A 20,306-nucleotide genomic window follows, 5' to 3' on the forward strand; every position below is an offset into this window, starting at 1 on the left:
GCATGTTGAGGGATAGTTATGTGATCCAATTATGTTATTATTGTTGAGAGAACTTGCACTAGTGAAAGTATGAACCCTAGGCCTTGTTTCAACGCATTGCAATACCGTTTACACTCACTTTTATCATTAGTTACCTTGCTGTTTTTATATTTTCAGATTACAAAAACCTTTATCTACCATCCATCTACCACTTGTATCACCATCTCTTCGCCGAACTAGTGCACCTATACAATTTACCATTGTATTGGGTGTGTTGGGGACACAAGAGACTCTTTGTTATTTGGTTGCAGGGTTGCTTGCGAGAGACCATCTTCATCCTACGCCTCCTACGGATTGATAAACCTTAGGTCATCCACTTGAGGGAAATTTGCTACTGTCCTACAAACCTCTGCACTTGGAGGCCCAACAACGTCTACAAGAAGAAGGTTGCGTAGTAGACATTAGCACAACATATGCAAAACCGCAAGCTTGTTAAGGGATCTAACTTTAAAAAATTGAGAACTGGAATTAGAAGCATCTCATTTATCATTTACAGGTCATCTAACTCTCGCAATGAAAATCCGGAAATACATGCATATATGATATATTTTCGTATTTTTCTCCGTGTCCATTTAGTGTATCTCCAAAACTAAAAAAGGGGCTGATTATGACTCCATATTTGGGTGTCACACATGGGATAAACATTTGATAAAAAGTTCCGACAACAAAGTAATTAATCTAGAGCAAGGACATTATACGGATATTCTCTACCGAAAGTTCAAGCCTAGTCAAATTTCTTCTATGCTCGAACAAACATCTCCAAAAATCCTAAAACATATACATTCTTTAAAATTCAGTAATCCAACTCACATAATTGGGAAGAGAAGAGAACATGCATATAACTTTTTTTCATGTGTTGTTTACTTATTTTGATGAATCTATGGCTAGTAAAATAGTTTATAAACCATAGAGAAGTTGGAATACAGTAGGTTTTACACCAATATAAATAAAGAATGAGTTCATTACAGTACCTTGAAGTGTTGATTTATTTTCTTATACTAACGGAGCTTACGAGTTTTCTGTTAAGTTTTGTGTTGTGAAGTTTTCAAGTTTTGGGTAAGGATTCGATGGACTATGGAATAAGGAGTGGCAAGAGACTAAGCTTGGGGATGCCCAAGGCACCCCAAGGTAATATTCAAGGAAAACCAGGAGCCTAAGCTTGGGGATGCCCCGGAAGGCATCCCCTCTTTCGTCTACGTTCATCGGTAACTTTACTTGGAGCTATATTTTTATTCGCGACATGATATGTGTTTTTCTTGGAGCGTCATTTTATTTTATTTAGTTTTGCTTGCTGTTTGAATAAAATACCAAGATCTGAAATTCTTAAATGCTAGAGAGTCTTCACATAGTTGCAGAATTATTCAACTACTCATTGATCTTCACTTATATCTTTCAGAGTAGTTTGTTGTTTGCTCTAGTACTTCACTTATATCTTTTAGTGCATGGTGGCAAGAAATAGATGAACTCTCATGCTTCACTTATATTATTTTGAGAGTCTTAATAGCATGGTAATTTTCTTAAAATCCTAATATGCTAGGTATACAAGATTAGTAAAAACTTTCTTATGAGTGTTTTGAATACTAAGAGAAGTTTGATGCTTGATGATTGTTTTGAGATATGGAGGTAATAATATCAAAGTCATGCTAGTTGAGTAGTTGTGAATTTGAGAAATGCTTGTGTTGAAGTTTGCAAGTCCCGTAGCATGCACATATGGTAAACGTTGTGTAACAAATTTGAAACATGAGGTGTTATTTGATTGTCTTCCTTATGAGTGGCGGTCGGGGACGAGCGATGGTATTTTCCAACCAATCTATCCCCCTAGGAACATGCGTGTAGTACCGAGGTTTTTGATGACTTGTAGATTTTTGCAATAAGTATGTGAGTTCTTTATGACTAATGTTGAGTCCATGGATTATACGCACTCTCACCCTTCCATCCTTGCTAGCCTCTTCGATACCGTGCATTGCCCTTTCTCACATTGAGAGTTGGTGCAAACTTCGTCGGTGCATCCAAACCCCGTGATATGATACGCTCTGTCACACATAAACCTCCTTATATCTTCCTCAAAACAGCCACCATACCTACTGTCGGTGTCAAAACCGGCGGATCTCGGGTAGGGGGTCCCGAACTGTGCGTCTAGGCCGGATGGTAACAGGAGGCAGGGGACACAATGTTTTACCCAAGTTCGGGCCCTCTTGATGGAGGTAAAACCCTATGTCCTGCTTAATTAATATTGAAGATATGTGTAGTACAAGAGTGGATATACCACGAGATCAGAGAGGCTAAACCCTAGAAGCTAGCCTATGATATGATTGTATGTTGTGATTGTTGTCCTACGGACTAAAACCCTTCGGTTTATATAGACACCGGAGAAGGTTAGGGTTACACAAGGTCGGTTACAAAGGAGGAGATATCCATATACGTATTGCCTAGGTTGCCTTCCACACCAAGTAGAGTCCCATCCGGACACGAGACGAAGTCTTCAATCTTGTATCTTCATAGTCTAATAGTCCGGCCAACGGAGATAGTCCGGCTATCCGGAGACCCCCTAATTCAGGACTCCCTTAGTAGCCCCCGAACCAGGCTTCAATTACGACGAGTCCGGCGCGCAGTATTATCTTCGGCATTGCAAGGCGGTTTCCTCTCCGAATTCTGTGTACCTGTCAAAATAATGTCAAGTTCCTTATGACGGTTTGTACTCCTTGGCTTCTACGCCCAATAATGGCCACTTTCCACGTGTCGAGCGAATGTGAAGAGACAGGGTGTTTTCACATTTACCCCCCTAGCTATGTAAATGAGCCGCCTATTTAAAAAGACGAGGATTCAGATACAAATCACATCATCCTCCCTTGCCGAGTCTTCATTGGAGCGCACCTGACAGAGATCCATTCCACCATGGCCGGTCGACGCACCTCCTCCTCTCGCACCCCTAGTTCCAAGCCTGGAGATTGGGAGAGATGTTCCATCCCGCACAGCAAATTGGTGATGCTTCAGCCCAAGGGATTTCTTCCCCCAGCGTACCTAGTCCCGGTTCGAGCCGGGCTTGCCACCTACAATGGCGGAGAGCAAGCGGAGAGCCGTCCCAATCCCTCCAAGGGAGAGCGGGTATGCCTTGTCCCTTATCTGGTAAGAGGGCTCGGATTCCCAATTCATCCGTTTCTCCGGGGGCTTCTGGAGTTCTATGGCCTCCAGCTGCACAACCTTACGCCTGCCTCCCTGCTGCATATCACGGGATTCGTAGCCCTTTGCGAGTTATTTTTGGGCTATGAGGCTCATTTCGCTCTGTGGAAGAAGTTGTTCTGCCTTGTGCCCCGTTCTAAGAAGGGATCAATATATCAAGTGGGCGGAGCCGAAGTGTGGCGTATTGCCGGGACCGGATAACTGTCCGGAACCCCGAAGAAGACGTCCGAAGACTGGCCTTCAGAATGGTTTTATATAGAAGATGTCCCCCTTCCGGACCCTATTCGGATCGGCCTTCCTGAGTTCGACAATGCCCCTTTGGAGAAGCGCCGGAGCTGGCGTCCACGGAGCTCCCTGGAGGAAGATGGCAGGAACATTCTTTATCTGATGAGCCGGATAAGTTCTTTAGCTCGATCCGGATTGACCATGATCGAGGTCATGGCTATATGCATTATGCGCGGGGGGGGGGGGGTGCAGCCGCTCCAGTATAGAGGCCACCCCATGTGGGATTTCAACGGGGAGGATGACGCCACCCGCCACGGCCGCAAAGGGCCGGGATCGGCTGCTGATCTAATAAAGATCTTGTCCACTTTGTACAAGGGAGAAGAGGAGGAATTCCTCCGTGTCAACCCGTAGGGCGGATTCTCTATGTACAATCCTCCGAGCTGGGTAAGCGGAGACTTTTTCTCGCCCATCCGTTTCGTATTCCCGTAGTTTAAGTATTCATTCTAGCGATTTCATCGCAGGAGCTGCGCCAGGCAGTAAAGGAGATAAACAACCCTCCTCCACAGCCCAAGGACCCTGGACGGTCCCTTGACCCGGCCTCCCAGGAGGATCCGGACATATCCGTGGAGCTGATCGACGGGGTATTTTACCAAGGGAGTAATGACAATACCTTGGTGGCCATTATGGCCGATTACCCTGGCTAGTTCCAGCCTCATAGGTGACTGAGACCGAAGTCCCAGCACTTAAAAAGGGATCCGTCCTTGTGCTCTTTTTTATTGCTGTATAACAGCCGTTTTTTGCAGGGGAGGTCCTCGGGGCAGAAGGCAGAGCCTGTGGCAACTGGCCAACAAGGGGCCGCTAGGCCAGGAAGGCTGAAAGGATCCGCAGTCCGGATTGAGGCACCGGCGCAGCAGTATGGCATGCCGTCTTTATTGCAAGACATTATTTACAGAGGCATATTAACGCCCATGCCTTCTTTTCAGGAAAAAGAGCGCTCACCGGACTAATACCCGGAGAGGTTACCGATCGCTCCTCCACAAGCCAGGCTCCAAGGCCGGACTCAGAGGTGAGAACAAGTACAAGGCGTGCGCCGGGTGCTCCTCCGACAGAGGATACAGATAGACTGTCCACCACCCATTCTGAGGTGGAAAGTGCCATGAACCACCGGCGTCGCCGGACTGTTCTTCATGACGCTTGTTTCTCCCAAGAGGCATTGGATGCCTTCAACTCGGGAGACGCGCACCTCCGTGCCGCTCAAAATGGTGTAGCCAGAGCCACGGAGCAGTATGTAAAAGACATACGGGTGAGAAAATTTGATGATTATATATATCAGTAGCCCCTGAGACTTGAAACAATTAGGATAACTGGTTTAAGGATCATTTGTTATGTAGGTTCTTACAGAAAAGAACACTCAACTATCCCATGAGCTGGAAGAGTGCAAAGCCCAACTTCAGGCCGCACTGGCCGCAGCAGGGGAGCCCAAAGAGACCCCCTCTGGTAACATATCCCTAAAATGACAAGTACCATATTGGAGTGCGGCTTTATATGCAGATCTGACGATAACATTGTAGATGACGCTGGAGTGAATCCGGAGAAGCAACAGCTCATACGCCAGCTGAAGGCCGGTGAGAGCGTGCTTACTAGGGTGAGGCAGGAGAAGAATGATCTCCAAGATGCCAACACCAAGCTGGGTGTGGAACTAAAAGATGTTCGTGCCCAATTGTCGGACTCTGTTAAGGAGAATCAGCGGCTTCGACGCGGCATATTCAGTAAGTGCTTGAACGAACTTTGTAAAAGAGTCCGGCGAGGAAGCTGGCTGACAGAGCTATGTCTGTAGGTATGCTAACAGGTCGTCCTGCCGAGGAGATGCCTGGTTCAACGGGTGATCTTCTTCCTGAGCTCGCACAGTTGCATGAACGAGTTCGGCAGGTGATGCAAGGCGTCGCCCAAGCCTTGTGGCCGTCCGTCTCCATGCCCGAAGGCCTTGGAGAGCTTACAAAAAAGATGAAGGGAGCACGGCGGCGCTTCCGATTATGGAAGATATCGGCCTGCCGTCAGGGCGCCAGGGAAGCTTGGGCAATGGTGAAGACACGGTACACGAAGGCTGACCCGAACCACATGGCCGAAGTCGGACCTGTGGGGCCTGATGGCAAGGAGATCCTTGTGAGTTTAGTGTACGGCCAAGTGGAATTGGCCGCAAAATATTCCCAACAGGACTGAAGACTGGACAGCCTATTGGATGGCATTGAAGAGGAATTCAACCAGTCAAATTGACTATGTAATTTCAAAGTGACATGTATGATGCCTTCTAGCCAGATTGTAGATCGTTTGTCGTGGCAGCCTTTTCGCTTCAACCTCAGGACCTGACAGTCTGGAGTGTATCCGAATACCCTCTCGGTTATGTGAGAACCGGGGCATGCGTGGAGACCAGGCGTAGGGTTCATTAGTGCTTTAACAGACAAGTGCCCAACTAGTTATATTATATTACATGGGTAGTAAGAAACATCTTCCAGAGAGAATAGTTCCGTTAAGGGTTCCTTTCCCTGGGTAGGCATGCCCTAAAGTGCATGTCTGGACTGCGACAAGAAGCGCATAAAAAACATCTGGGGGCAGATATGGATAATAAATAAAAGTCTTTTGTTCACCGACCAAATATTCTCTTAAGAACGCTAGCTTTCGGCTTCACCCAGTCTGAGGTACACGTCCAGCTGACCCGGCAGTAACAATCGCAGAGGTGCTCCCCTTATGCCCTAGCCAAATTAACGAGAACGTAGGGAATAAATACAAGAGCCAGGCAACCCAGCTTGGCCAAAACTTAAGTCATATCGATGCATATAATGGTGAAAAAAGGTACATGCGAAAGTATAACACGTGTGTTGGGCGTGGGGCCCAGGTAAATAATTTAAGCTTCTATGAAAAAAGCCCCCAGGTATGAAGAGTGCGGCTAGCGCATCTATGATGTATGAGTGAGGCACAAGGTGACCCTTGAAGGCCTAGGGAAATGAAAAGAAAGAAAGGGAAACAAGACAGATGATGCATATGCAGAAAATGGACAAAGGGAGGGGACTAACGTACAGTCCAGAGCTAGGCATAGAATCTTCGGAGCCTGGCTGCGTTCCATGGGTTCGGCTCGAGTCGACTAGTCGATGCATCCTGCAATCGATACGCTCCACCAGTCAGAACTTGGTCAATAATGAAGGGACCTTCCCATTTGGGCTCGAGCTTGTTCTTTTTCTTATCCGGCAGCCGTAGAACTAGTTCGCCAACGTTATAAGTTTTGGCCCGTACTTCTCTGCTTTGGTATCTGTGAGCCTGTTGCTGGTAAAATGTGGAACGGGCTTTGGCTACGTCGCGCTCTTCCTCCAAGGTGTCCAAACCGTCCTGCCGATTGAGCTCGGCTTCTTTTTCTTCGTACATGCGCACTCGAGGTGAGTCATGAATTATGTCACTGGGCAGGACTGCCTCTGCGCCGTACACCATAAAAAATGGTGTATATCCGGTACTACGATTCGGCATGGTCCGCAGTCCCCAGAGTACGGAGTCAAGCTCCTCTACCCAGTGCGCATCGGACTCCGTTAAGGAGTGCACTAATCGGGGTTTAATGCCACTCATTATAAGACCATTTGCTCGTTCGACTTAACCGTTGGTTTGTGGGTGATAGACTGAAGCGTAATCGAGCTTGATGCCCATTTTGCTGCACCAGAGTTTTACCTCGTCGGCCGTGAAGTTCGGGCCATTATCAGTGATGATGCTGTGGGGGACGCCGTAACGGTGTACAACCCCGGATATGAAATCTATCACCGGTCCGGATTCGGTTGTTTTTACCGGTTTAGCCTCTATCCATTTGGTGAATTTATCCACCATGACCAATAAATATCTTTTCTTTTGGGTTCCCCCTTTAAGGGGTCCGACCATGTCAAGCCCCCAGACCGCGAAGGGCCATGTAATGGGGATCGTTCGGAGGGCGGTAGGTGGCATGTGGCTTTGATTTGCAAAGAGCTGGCAACCAGCGCAACGTTGGACCAAGTCCTGTGCGTCTGCCCGGGCCATTGGCCAATAAAATCCTGTGCGGAAGGCCTTGCTTACAAGAGCCTAGGCTGCGGAGTGATGGCCGCTGAGTTCGGCGTGAATTTCTGCCAAAAGATTCCGCCCTTCCTCTTCATAGATGCACCTTTGAAGGACTCCGGTAGCGCTTTTTTTGTACAATTCTCCCTCATGGACCCTGTAGGCTTTGGATCGCCGCACTATGCAGTGTGCCTCATTTTGGTCCTCCGGAAGTTCCTGTCTAATTAGTTAGGCCAGGAATGGTTCTGTCCACGGGGCAATAATGGCCATTATTTTGTGGGCTGATTGTGTTATTTCGATGGCAGAGCCTCCGATTGTGTCAGAGAGTTCGGCATCGGGTATTTTGGCCGGGTCTGGACTGTTGTTCCCGGTGTCCCCTTCCCATGATACGGATGGCTTGAAAAGCCTTTCCAAAAAAATGTTGGGAGGGACCGCGTCGTGTTTTGCGCCAATGCGGGCGAGGATATCCGCCGCCTGATTGTTTTCCCGAGCCACATGGTGAATTCGAGCCCCTCGAACCGAGCTGACATTTTTAGGACGGCATTGCGATAAGCGGCCATTTTTGGATCCTTGGCATCAAAGTCTCCATTTATTTGGGATATTGCAAGGTTTGAATCCCCGCGCACCTCTAGGCATTGAATGCCCATGGATACTGCCATCCGGAGACCATGTAGAAGGGCCTCATATTCGGCTGCGTTGTTGGAGTCTGTATACATTATCTGCAGCACGTATTGAATGGTGTCTCCTGTTGGGGACGTCAAAATGACGCCAGCCCCCAAACCAGCCAACATCTTGGAGCCGTCGAAGTGCATGATCTAGTTTGAATATGTGACGTACTCTTTAGGGAGTTCGGCTTCCGTCCATTCAGCCACGAAGTCAGCCAAAACTTGCAATTTAATAGCTCGCCGTGGCTTGTAAGTTATGTCGAACGGGAGGAGCTCAATGGCCCATTTGGCAATCCGGCCCGTCGCGTCACGGTTGTTTATAATATCTTTAAGTGGTACTTACGAGGCTACCGTTATCGAACACTCTTGAAAGTAGTGTCGCAGCTTTCAAGATGCCATAAATACCGCGTACGCTATCTTTTGATAATGCGGGTACCGTGATTTGTATGGAGTAAGGACAGTGGACACGTAGTAAACTGGCTTTTGAAGGGGAAATTTGTGTCCGTCCACTTCTCGCTCGACGACAAGCACTGCGCTTACTACTTGATGAGTTGCCGCAATGTATAATAGCATTGGTTCGCCATGTTTGGCGCGGCCAGGAATGGGTTTGTTGCCAATATGGCTTTTATTTCATTGAGTCCGGCCGTGGCGGCGTCCATCCACTCTAAGTGTTCGGTGCACCGGAGGAGGCGATAAAGGGGTAATTCCTTTTCTCCCAAGCGGGAGATAAAGCGGCTTAGAGCCGCCACACATCCAGTCAATTTTTGTATTTGTTTTGAGGTCTGTTGGGGTAGCCAACTGTGACAACACTCCGATTTTGGCCAGATTAGCTTCAATACCTCTACTGGAGACAACGAATCCTAGGAGCTTTCCTGCTGGTACGCCAAAAACGCATTTTTCCGGATTGAGCTTGATGTCATATGTTCGGAGGTTGTCGAATGTGAGCCTCAAGTCGTCTATTAGAGTTTCGACATGCTTGGTTTTAACGACCACGTCATCCATGTATGCCTCCACTGTTTTGCCGATCTGGTTTGCCAGGCATGTCTGAATCATGTGCTGATATGTTGCACCGGCGTTTTTTAGCCCAAAGGGCATTGTGTTGAAGCAGAATGGGCCGTATGGTGTGATGAATGCCGTTGCGGCTTGGTCTGGCTCTGCCATTTTGATTTGATGGTAGCCGGAGTATGCGTTGAGGAAACACAATGAATCGTGTCCTGTGGTAGCATCGATGATTTGATCGGTGCGAGGGAGGGGGAAGGGATCCTTTGGGCAGGCCTTGTTAAGGTCCTTAAAATCGACACACAAGCGCCAGGATTTGTCCTTCTTTGGTACCATCACCAGGTTTGCTAGCCAGTCCGGATGTTTTATGTCTCTGATCAATCCGGCCTCCAATAGCTTGGCTAGTTCCTCTCCCATGGCTTGTCTTTTAGGCTCGGAGAAACGTTGAAGAGCCTGCTTGACTGGCTTGAATCCTTTTAGGATATTTAGGCTGTGTTCAGCCAACCTGCGTGGGATTCCTGGCATGTATGAAGGGTGCCAGGCAAAAATGTCCCAGTTCTCGCGTAGGAACTTTCGCAGTGCGGCGTCGACATCAGGGTTTAATTGTGCCCCGATGGAAGCTGTTTTTGTAGGGTCCGTTGGATGGACTTGGAATTTGACTATTTCATCCACCGGCTTAAAGGAGGTGGAGTTGGATCTTTTATTGAGTATCACGTCGTCCCTGTTCACCGTGGAGCGCAACGCAGTTAGTTCTTCGGCCGCTAGGGCTTCGGATAGTGCCTCAAGGGCTAGTGTAGCTGTCTTATTTTCGGCGCGGAGTGCTATGTCCGGATTACTAACAAGAGTGATGATTCCATTGGGTCCGAGCGTTTTAAGCTTCATGTACCCGTAATGGGGTATGGCTTGGAAGATTGTAAACGCCTCCCGCCCTAATAGAGCGTGGTATCCGCTGCTGAATGGGGCCACTTGGAATGTAATTTCTTCGGACCTATAATTATCCGGCGTGCCGAATACCACGTCTAGTGTGATTTTTCCAGTGCAGCGTGCTTCCCGTCTGGGGATGATTCCTCTAAAGGTTGTGCTGCTTTTCTTAACGCGGCTATAGTCTATTTCCATCTTTTGAAGAGTTTCCTCATAGATGAGGTTTAATCCGCTGCCGCCGTCCATGAGTACCTTGGTGAGTCGAAAGCCGTCCATGATTGGACTGAGGACCAGTGTGGCTAGTACTTGGGCTGTTCGGAATTTAGGTTCGTCACTGGCATTGAAGGTAATAGCCGTGTCGCTCCAAAGATTTATTTCTGCTATGTGGCAGATTTCGGACATGCTGCGGAGTGTTCGCTTCCATCTATTATTTGACGCGAAGGTCTCAAAGACCGTTAAGACCGTATTGTTGTCTCGGGGTGGTGCTCTGTGGTTTTTGGGAGGAGTAGATCCTCACCACTTTTGGCCACCTGCCGGAGTATCCAGCATGCTCTAAGGCTATGCACTGGTATCGCATCTGCTGTACTATGAATTTTGCAGGGTCCGTTGAGCCATCCCTCTAGTACGGTTCCTTGCCCTGTAGAGGGCTTTTTCTTTTTGGTAGTTAACCCAGGTGTATTGTGATAATGCACCCTTTTATTTCAGACTGGGTTTGTATTTAGGGCCGGATTATCCCAAAATTTTATTTTGGTTTTCCAGGCGCTTTCCATCGCATAGTACTTTCGTACTATGGACACCAAGTCGGCAAAGCATGTAATTTCGCGACGACTTATGGCGTTGAGGATTCCCTTGTCCGTGCAATTATTGCAGAAGAATGAAATTGCGTCTTCCTCGCGGCAGTCCTTTATCCTGTTCTTGACCAGGAGGAATCTGGCCCAGTAATGGTGTACTGTTTCTTCGGGCTCTTGCCTAATTTGGGATAGATCGCGTATGTTTGGGTGGGTGGGTGGAATTGAATCCGAATCCTCACCCAATCTGAGGCTCAGTGGCCAAGGAGTTTCCGAACTCGAAAGTTTGGATTCTTGGATGTTTTCTGGTAAATCTAGCCCGCTGCCTGATTCTGGGTTCAGGCTTTGAGTGACATCCTCCCCTCCGCGGGTATCCGGCTTGGATGGATCGGGAATCCGGACGTATCTAGTCCTTAAGATAGATGAAGGGTTTCCGCATTGTTCTTCCACCACTGCAACGTGATGGGTGACCTGGGGAGAGTTAATTTCTCTCAGATCGGGTTTAGGCCCAATCTGATCGTAGTTTGTAGCGACTCCCAGGGCGGCGATGCGATCCAAGAGCTCGTTCAGGGAAGAGAGCTCCATTGGATCTAACTGCTCGGCGAGTTCCTAGTTGACGTGAAGATTGCTTTCGATGACCTGAGAAGTCATCGTCGGTGCAGCGGCCGAATAGGCGGTCATAAGAAAACCACCTAGCCAGAGAGTTTGGCCGATAGCCAGAGCTCCCTCAGCGATAGTGCCGTCTTTAAAGGCGGGACGAGACATCCTCCCTGGTGGCGACGACACAGCGGAACTCTCAATGAAAGCACCAATGTCAGTGTCAAAACCGGTAGATCTCGGGTAGGGGGTCCCGAACTATGCGTCTAGGCCGGACGGTAACAGGAGGCAGGGGGCACGATGTTTTACCCAGGTACGGGCCCTCTTGATGGAGGTAAAACCCTACGTCCTTCTTGATTAATATTGAAGATATGTGTAGTACAAGAGTGGATCTACCACGAGATCAGAGAGGCTAAACCCTAGAAGCTAGCCTATGATATGATTGTATGTTGTGATTGTTGTCCTGTGGACTAATACCCTTTAGTTTATATAGACACCAGAGAGGGTTAGGGTTACACAAGGTCAGTTACAAAGGAGGAGATATCCATATACGTATTGCCTAGCTTGCCTTCCACGCCAAGTAGAGTCCCATCCAGACACGAGACGAAGTCTTCAATCTTGTATCTTCATAGTCTAATAGTCCGGCCAACGGAGATAGTCCGGCTATCCGGAGACCCCCTAATCCAGGACTCCCTCACCTACCTATTATGTCATTTCCATAGCCATTCCGAGATATATTGCCATGTGAAAGTGCAATCATGCCCTTAATCGTATTTTGATGTTGATGACAACATGCATATTGAGACTAATCATGTTTATCGAGTATTTCTCAGGATTATGTCCCAAGGGCTATGTGTGTGTGGATCATGACTAAGGACATAACAACATATATCACCCAAGAGCAGAGACACAAGACAAAGATAAAAAGCTTCGGCACCTTGTTTTTGGTTTTGCTCTTGAGTGTAGGGATCCCGCACTATTAAGAGGGGATCGATGGATTTCGCGAAAGAACTTGCTCAAAACCACAAAATTCCCTCTCATACCATCACATAAATTCTTCCTCTAACTTGTGCAAAAGTGGTAGTAGGTTTCCAAGCTAAAAGGTCCAACTTTCACCGAACGTCTGAAGTCTGCAGACGTCCGGCCTCTCTCAACCAACCAGACATCCGACTCTCTCCAGTCGTCCGGTGAGTCTGCACAGAACTGAAATTAGCAGAAGACCGGTCACATCGGATGTCCGGTCACCGGACGTCCACTCACTTCCGGATATCCGGTGCACTCCAACAGAACTACAATTAACGGATGTCCGATGACACCGGACGACCGGGCTCCGGATGACCGGCACCTTCCGGATGTCCGTTACCTGTGGTGTTTTCACAGTCTGATTTATACTCCAGCGAGCGGACGACCGGCTACCCGGCCGGACGTCTGGTCCGATCTATGTCACCGGTCATCCGGTACCCACCGGACGTCCGGCAGCTCCTATGCCTTAAGTGGCCAAACGGCTAGCTTTTCACTACCACTATATATAGCCTTTCTTCCCCTTCGGGATGGGATTGACCACTCGCGTTGAACAAACCCTAGAACACATTACACTCTCTTTCTCACTCCTCCACACCAAATCTTAGATCCCCAAGGGATTTGAGAGCATTTGAGAGAAGTTGTCCGACCAAGTGATTGATCCACTCCTTCCCCTTCTTTGCACCAAAGGAATTTGTGACTTGAGCAAGTCTTGAGCTTTTCCCATCGTTCTTGTTACTCTTGGAGGTTGGAGACTCCTAGGCGGTAGGAGTCTTTCGGAGAGGAGTCAACCTTTGTGATTACCCCCAGAAAAGTTTGTGAGGGTTTGGAGACCACCCCAAGGTCTACCACTAGTGGTTGAGAAACACCTTCGTGGTGTTGTCTCAAAGAGAGAACAGGGTGAGCCTTCGTGGCGTTGGTGTGCCTTCGTGGTAACACCCACCTCTCTAAACGGTGACGTAGCTTCCCTCCAAGGAAGTGAACATCGGCTTACATCCTCGTCTCTCGGAGTTGCGGTTATCCCTAACCTTAACTCTCTGCTTGTGGTTACTTGTCTCATCTGCACTTACCTAAATCATATTATGTCAGTCTACTCATTTACTTGTATTACTTGATTATCTTGTTTAGCTCTTAGCATCACACTTGCAAATGTTAGGCTCACTTTCATATTCCGCACTATTGCCTAAAATTGCCAAGTAACAATTAAAATTTGTATTTGTACCTATTCACCCCCCCTCTAGGTCCATCTTGATCCTTTCAATTGGTATCAGAGCCTCGTGCTCTATTCTTGTGGCATAACTGCCCTGGAGCGAGATGAACCCCGATGGGACTCCCTTTGTTGTAGATCCGAAGGATAAATGCGAGGCTTCTTCTGAAGTCAAGACCTTTACTTCTGAGGATCTAGAACGGGCCCTTTCTAAGCAAAAGGAGGAGCATGATGCTTCTATAGAGGCCTTGGTCCAAATGAGGATAGCCACATTGTCCATGATGCTTGCACCACTTTCGGGTGGTGCGGCTTCGAGACCAACTGTGCCTACTCCGTCACTTGGTCAACAACCTCCTAGCAATGAACACTCTAGTGTTCCTTGGCTTTATGCAAGACCCCAAGTTGAGAAACCAAAATATAACTCTCAAAGCAAACCTCCTTTACTTGACTCCACTTCCGATTTTGCTTTGTGGAGAGTTGCTATGCAGGATCATCTTCGATTTGGAAATGATGAGATGCTAGAGATCTTGGAGTATGGTTACCATGTGGTTGATCCAAAGAATCCTACACCAAGAGAAATTTATGGCAAGAATCTGAATGACACGACAATCATGTGTATAAGGAGAGGTATGGTTGAAAAGCAAAGGAGACCTTTCATACACATCACAAGTGCCAAGGAATTATGGGAAAGTATTATAAGATCCAGGACCGGTACCTCCACCCTTCGGAGTGCTCAATATGAAATTGCCAAGGGGCAATTGCAAAACTTTTGTATGGAGAAAGGTGAAACTCCAAATCAACTCCTTGAGCGTCTCATGACTCTCACCGCTGATATTGAGTCATGTGAGTGTTACAAGACACAAAATGGATTCAACATGACTAAGCGATTCCTTGTGGACAAGTTGCTCCATGCTCTTGCTCCATATCACCATCAGATGGTATGGGACATAAGACAACACCATGCCTTCAAGGAAATGACTACAGATGACATCATATCCACTTTCCAACTATTTGAAGAGTCAAAGGCAAATGCTACAAAACATCTTGCCATGCATGGCACCCCATCGTCGAAGATCAATCTTGCATTGAAGGCCAAGCATGTATGTGAAGATGAGCAAAGTGAAGAAGAAGAAGATGATGATGAAGAAGAATATGGTGATGAGGTTGAATCCGATGAGGGCCCTTCATATGAAGACATGGCTCTCTTTGTCAAGAAGTTTAGCGCGGGAAAATTCAAGGGGAGGTTTCAAAAGAAGAAAGTAAGAAAATGCTACAACTGTGAAGAAACCAACCACTTCTCCAACGAGTGCCCTTATGAGAAGAGAGAAGATAAACCAAGGTTTCCCAAGAAGAAGTTGCCAAATCCTTTGAACTCCAAGATCAAGAAGAGAGATGGGAAAGCAATGGTTGCTCAAGAAGAATTCGATCTTGATGATGTTAGTGGTGTTGCCAGGGTTGCTCAAGATTCTCAAAACACATTGAGGCTAGTCAACAAGAGTGGTGAAGTTGTCACCTACAACTACATGAAGGATTACAAGGGCAACGCTCACAAGTGTCTCATGGCAAAGGCCGTGGTAGAAGATGGAGAGGACCAACACTCTCCTGACAAGGTCAAGGTAACCCCACGATCAAACTCTCCTCTTTTCACTCCTCCTACTCCTAGTGAGAGTATCTTGATGCGGAGGATAGGTATGAGGATGATGATATAAATGATCCTATGCTTGCTAAACTAAATAAGTTCATGTGCTCTCTTAAAGGAAAGAAGCTCACTATGTTTCGTATGCTTATGGAGATGGTGAGTAAGCACACCATTTCCATTAAGGAACTCGAAACCCTCGTCACTGAGGAAAAGGAAAAATGTGAAATCCTTGAGCAGAAAGTCCAATATGAGGAAGCACGCAATGATGAACTATGCTTAAAAATTGGTGCAAACATTGATGTTCATACTAGAGATCTTGCCTCCTTGAAAAAGGCTATCGACTCTTGCAAAGAGTTGATGAATGATAAAAGTAAGCTTGTAAAGTCTAATGCTTCTCTCTCTAAGGATTGTGAGCTCCTATGCATGTCCCTCAAGACCAAGGAAGAAGAGCTCACCCTTCTTACAAAGAGTTTTGAGACACTCAGGCTTGCTTATCTAGAAACTCTAGCCAAGGCTTACTCTTCTCCTATTATCAATGTTGATGCTTGTACTACTAACTCTAGTAGTGATCTAGCATCTATTCTTGAGGAGAGTCGCTTTCTCAAAGCTCAAATCGAGAAAGGGCTCATGACATGTGCTCAAGGGCAAAAGAACCTTAATGAGGTGTTGAGCCAACACAGTGAAGTGTTTGCCAAAGAAGGACTCGGGTTTGACCCAAGCACAAGCAAGAAGAAGACACCCTCTCAAAAGTGCACCATCCCTCTAGAAGAAACTTTTGTACGAGAAGGGCACAAGGAGAAAGGTAAGGTTCTTTGTGGGAAGGCCACAAGGGGCATGCCCGCTGTCATCAAGCCAAAAGAGTTCATGCCTCCATCCTATGTTCTTCGTAAGACTAAGGATGGGGAAGTTCGTGCAAAGTTTGTTGGTCCTCGAAATGCATTTCGATTTTATGCTATTTGGGTCCCTAAGACCCTTGTGACTAACTTGAGAGGTCCCATTGCAAAATGGGTGCCTCTAACCAAGTAATAACTGTGTGTAGGTTGCCTTCTCCGGTGGAGTAAAATGGGTGATTGATAGTGGATGTACCAATCATATGACCGGAGATAGCAAGTTGCTCTACGATTTCATGGAAGCTATTCAACCATTTATGAGCATTATGTTTGGTGGAGGATCAAAAGGACAGGTACTCGGTTTGGGTAAGGTGGCTATCACAAATGACATGTCTCTTGCAAATGTCATGCTTGTCCAATCCCTTAAATATCATTTGGTTTCTATTTGCCAATTGGCCTCTGTTGGTTATGATACACTATTTGGACTATGGATGTGAAAGTCTTTAAGAGAGATACTCTCGAAGTGGCCTTTGTTGGAGAGTTGGATGGCAACCTTTACACAGTTGATTTCTCAAAAGAGAGCACATTCCATGCCACTTGTCTAATGGCCAAGTCCGACAAGGGGTGGCTATGGCATCGCCGACTAGCCCATGTCGGCATGAGAAATCTTCAAGATCTCTTAAAGGGAAATCACATCCTTGGACTAACAAATGTCACTTTTGAGAAAGATCGTGTGTGTAGTGCATGCATAGCCAGGAAGCAACATCAATCAAAGCACCCACCCAAGAATATTGTGTCTACTTCAAGGCCTTTGGAGCTTCTTCATGTGGATCTGTTTGGGTCTCCTTCATGGGATAGTCTTGGTGGGAAAAAGTATGGACTTGTCATTGTGGATGATTACTCAAGATACACATGGGTGTTTTTCCTCAAGTCCAAAGACGAGACGAAGATCACCTTCATTGATTTTGCCAAGCAAGCACAACGCAAGTTTGACAAAGAAATCATGGCAATAAGAAGTGATAATGGTTCCGAGTTCAAGAATTACACCTTGGAAGGATTTCTTAGTGATGAAGGGATTGAGCATCAATATTCAGCTCCATACACTCCCCAACAAAATGGTGTTGCAGAAAGGAAGAACCACACCCTTGTGGAGATGGCAAGGTCCATGTTGGATGAATACAAGCCTCCACATAGTTTTTGGGCCGAGGCCGTCAACACTGCATGCCATGCTTCAAACCGGCTCTTCCTCCGCACGATATTGGAAAAGACTCCATATGAGCTCCTGACCGGGAACAAGCCAAATGTCAAGTACTTTCGTGTATTTGGGTGTAAATGCTTCATCCTCAACAAAAGAGAGAGGTTAGGAAAATTTCAATCTAAAACCATTGAGGGCATATTTGTTGGTTATGGATCAAACTCTCACGCCTACAGAGTCTACAACAAATCCAATGGATGTGTTGTAGAAACTTCTGACGTGGTGTTTGATGAATTTAAAGGCTCCCATGGGTAGCAAGTTGATCTAAGTGATATAGGTGAAGAAGATTCTTCTCAAGATATCTTGACGATGGGTGTTGGTGCACTTCTTCCAATGGAACAAGAACCTCATGATGATGAAGAAGAAGATGAAGGCCTCACACACCATCAAACTACTTCCACACCCATACCACCACAAGCACCTATTACTAAATCAATGCCCTTAGTCCAAGTACAAGATGATGATCAAGTTCCTCTTCATGATAATCATCAAGAACAAGATCATCCTCAAGGGAAAGAACAAGAAAGTGCAATCATTGACAATGAACCTCAACAAATGCAAGAAGAAGAAGAATCTTCCACCACACATTAATGATCCATATGTTGAGGATGTGGATGATGGACATCAATTTGAATCTCGCGAAACCTTAACCTCCATCATGCCTCGAGTGGCCGGTCATGTTGATGTTGATAAAATCCTCACCGGCATATCGGAAGGTAGAGTCACTCGTAAACAATTGAGAAACTTTTGTGCTCACTTCTCTTTTGTGTCTAGTGTTGAGCCTCTCAAGGTACAAGATGCGTTGACAAACAACGATTGGCTTATTGCTATGCAAGAAGAGTTGAATAGTTTTGAGCGCAATCAAGTGTGGTCATTAGTCAAGAGGCCAATTACGGAACACAACATCATTGGAACAAAGTGGATTTTCAAGAACAAGCAAGATGAGAATGGCGTAATCATCTGCAACAAGGCAAGGTTAGTGGCACAAGGGTACTCACAAGTTGAAGGTTTGGACTTTGGTGAGACCTTTGCCCCCGTTGCCCGTCTTGAATCCATTCGAATCTTACTTGCTTATGCTGCTTTCAATGGCTTTACATTACATCAAATGGATGTGAAAAGTGCTTTTCTTAACGGTCCTCTACAAGAAGAAGTATATGTATCACAACCACCTGGGTTCGTTGACCCCGATCACAAAGACTATGTGTATAAACTTCATAAGGCTTTGTATGGCCTCAAACAAGCACCTCGTGCTTGGTATGATCATCTTAAGAAGTTTCTACTCGATGATGGTTTTGTGAGAGGGGTGATCGATCCCACTCTTTTTACTAAGAGGGACAAAGGTGATTTGATCTTATGCCAAATCTATGTAGATGATATCATTTTTGGTTCTCCTAATATTCATTTATGCAAGAAGTTTGCGGCATCAATGACCAAGAATTTTGAAATGTCACTCAATGCGGATTTGAAGTTCTTCCTCGGTTTTCAAATTCAACAATTTCAAGAAGGAATTTTCTTGTCTCAAGCCAAATACCTCAAGGATATCCTAGCAAAATTTGGCATGTCTGATGCTAGCCCATGTAAGACCCCCATGCCAACCAAAACTGTACTCACTGAAGACTCAAACGGTATGCCCTTCGACCCATCTAAATACCGCTCTATGATTGGTTCATTGCTTTATCTTTGTGCATCTAGACCAGACATCATGTTTAGTGTATGCATGTGTGCTAGATTTCAAGCTTCCCCTAGGGAAAGCCATCATAAGGCGGTTAAGCACATTCCTAGATACCTTGTTCACACCCCAAAGTTGGGTCTATTGTACCCCAAGGATGCTAAGTTTGATCTCATTGGGTACATGGATGCGGATTGGGCTGGAGACAAAGTGGATCGTAAATCCACCTCCGGTGCATGTAAATTTCTTGGACGCTCCTTGGTAAGTTGGTCCTCAAAGAAGAAAAATTGTGTTGCCCTCTCCACTGCCGAAGCTGAATATATTGCAACCGCCAGTTGTGCAACTCAGTTACTATGAATGAGGTAAACTTCGAAGGATTACGGTATCACCTATAGACATGTGCCTCTTCTATGTGATAATGAAAGTGCCATTAATATTGCTGAGAACCCCAAAGATCATACCCGCACCAAGCACATTGACATTAGGTACCACTTCCTGAGAGATCATGTGGAGAAGGGTGATATTGACATTGCTCATGTTGGCACAGATATGCAACTTGCAGATATTTTCACCAAGCCATTGGATGAGGCAAGATTTTTCCAACTTAGGCGTGAACTTGGTATCTTGGAGCTTGACAACATTATGTGAAAACTAGTACTCATGCATGCATTGTCATAATGTCCTGTCTCTATATAGGCATATATTTAGGGGGAGACACTCAACTCATGCGTTCTCTCACCCTATGAAATGCATAAAAAGAACAAACACTATCAAAGCTACCATGTTACTCTAACTATGGTGCTTTCAATGATGGCGTAGTGATTATGGACCCAAAGTTCAAATCTTTGCAGTGTCATGTCACGTATACTCATACATGGTGGCATCAGCCACCGCCTTGTCATTAGAACAACATGTGAGCAGTATGTGTGTTTATTATTGTTGGCTTAGGAAACTCATTGCTTCATCTAGGGTGTCCTTGCATCCTACTACATATGTCACTCATCATCTCTCCATCATTGTCATTAGCACCAACTATGGCACCCTAGTCTTCCTCGAAAAGATATATAAGACCACCGAACGTCCATCAAGACCGGACGTCCATCAAATCCTTTCTGGTGCTCTTGCACCGGTCGTCCGATCTGTACCGGTCATCCGTAAAAATTTCTCTGGTGCCCTATTGCCGGTTGTCCGCTGTAACCGGACTTCC

Source organism: Triticum aestivum, chromosome 7A, assembly GCF_018294505.1.
Source record: "Triticum aestivum cultivar Chinese Spring chromosome 7A, IWGSC CS RefSeq v2.1, whole genome shotgun sequence".
Classification (NCBI taxonomy): domain Eukaryota; kingdom Viridiplantae; phylum Streptophyta; class Magnoliopsida; order Poales; family Poaceae; genus Triticum; species Triticum aestivum.